Source organism: Nycticebus coucang, chromosome 8 (genome assembly GCF_027406575.1).
Source record: "Nycticebus coucang isolate mNycCou1 chromosome 8, mNycCou1.pri, whole genome shotgun sequence".
In the NCBI taxonomy this organism is placed as follows: Eukaryota; Metazoa; Chordata; class Mammalia; order Primates; family Lorisidae; genus Nycticebus; species Nycticebus coucang.
In genome coordinates, this window is record NC_069787.1 from 130,303,642 (window position 1) to 130,306,016 (window position 2,375).

Here is a 2,375-nt window from a genome sequence, read left to right on the forward strand (position 1 = left end):
ACCTTGCCAGCACTGTATCTGTGACACAAGGCTGTCAGCGTATTAATACATCGCATCTGTCTTGTGTGACTGTGCGTCAGCTAGGATTTGGTCCCTGAGTTGGCCTCTGATTGTCTTCCTTATCAAGACTTTGTTTACATTAAGGCCATTATATTTTGAAGCAGCAAAAAGTATCAAGTAAATCCTTGCAATTAACCTAATTAGCTGTAGAGTTAGTCTAGTTAGTAGGAATGCAAGCACAGCAAGAACCTTGGCAGACTGTTTGCCTTCCTTCATGAGATTTGTGATTATAACACTGATATTTGAAATAAACACATACTGGAAGCCTCACGAAGAAGGGTGTGCTGCCTCTTAAGCCACGCGGCTCTTAAAACTCTCTCTTTGTCTGTGTCTATTATTTCTCAACACTAATATTCTATAACTTCTACTAATGTTTATCTCCAGTCCCCTCATACAACCAGGCCACTAGGAAGTAAACCAACCACATGTTGTGGCTTGTCCGTGACGAGATAGAAACGTGTGGTTCTCTATGCCCCCACATTTTAAAAAATAAAAGAAAGAGTCAGCAAAGAACAAGAAAAACAAAGCAAAGAATCCAGGTATGGCAAAAGTGAAAGTCAGTTAAGAACCACACAAAGTAGGAACTACAAGAAGTCACTTCTTCCTCTCATAGGGCCACTCTTCAGCCTAAGCAATTTACTCAGCCTTTCCCCGAACTCAGAGCAGCGCTCTCTCTAAATAGGAATTAAACAGTAATTGTTCATAGAAACCTTAATGATTTCTTTTCCTATGCCCTGTAACTGACTTTTAAATCTTCATCTCAGGACTCGATTTTTGCCCAGAACCTTAGCTGCTTTATCAACCAACATTCTCCTATCCATTGTTGACTGTCTCACTCACCACACTTACGATGCATGAATTTCCCCTGATCGCCTGTTCTTCCCTGGCTGCAGTGGACACAGCTCTTAGCATTAGTTCTAATATTAGCCACTTATCCCCCAGGCAGCTTTTCTCATTTTGTGATATGACTCTTTTATTTTAATGATACATTTTAAATTTATAAAACCCATGTCTGATCTTTCTCTTGGGGAAGTAAAATCAATCTATACTGTCCAAATCAGAGTTCCCCCGACTCCTGTGTTTACCCTTCATTGTTTTATACTTACTTCTCACCATCTAATCTCTGAACACTGCTTTGAAAGATATAAGGAAAGCTTATCTATGGATAGCCAGGGTGGTGTCATGTTTCAATATAATGGATTAACTTGAGGTATGATTATTCTCTGTATCATCTTTAAAGATGGTTTTGATTTTTTAAGGGAGTAAATAATACCCTCAAGTAGCTCAATTAATGGTAGTTGGTAGATAAATGCCTCAAAGCCCAATTGGTTTCATTTTGTTTTCTCTTTGAATTTGCCATTGCCTCTTTATTATTAGTTGGGTGAGCTTAGTAAAGTTTTTTTTTTTTCTTTGAGCTTCAATTTACCATTTATTTTATTGGAAAAAATAGTAAATGATATAAAGGGAACTAGTGAGTACCTATCAGAGTTCCCATAATTCTACATTCCATGCAACCGTAATACTTTCCAAAGCCTGGAGGGATTCATGTAAGATTTTTGTATTTTTCCACTGAGAACAAAAGCGAATTCCACAACTACCTGTACTACCGTTTAATAACATGAAAACACTTTAGCATCAAGAGTGACATAAACTCAGAATAAAAATAAAATATTTTCAACCTAAAATATTTTACTTTTAAAAATACTCTAAGTATATACTTTTTTTCTCATTTTACTTTGGACTTTTGAGTATTTTATCATGAACAGAGCAATCCACAGGCAGCATAATTTAAGCATAAAGCAGGTTTTCAACACACAATTAGCTTTAGTCCTTTCTTAATGTTACAATTAGCTATGAAATTTTAAAGGAAAAATTATTTTACTTTGTGAAAAATGAAAATATTATTAATCTCTAGACAAGTACAGATAAAAACATATATTTTTTAATTTTATGTCCCATATTATATCATGAGAATTAAAATTAGGCCCCTTATTAATATTTACAGTCTCTTCAGGTAATTTTTATTAAAAAAATGGGATTTTTTTTGAATATCCACTCTATGTATTACAGTGAAAACCAATGGTGGAAATCATGACACCTTTGAGATTTCTATGGGACTCTGATGTATGTTTATAACACTTGAAGGAAAATATTAACTACAAAAACTATATAATGAAATTTTACTATAACTTTAAATTATCTTTTAAAATAATGCTTACAATTCTACTAAATTTTTTGAACAGGAACACTTCAAATAATTCAGGAAAAGTCTTTCTTTATGTTGCCTTTAGTGATTATTAGCCTTTCAACAGGAT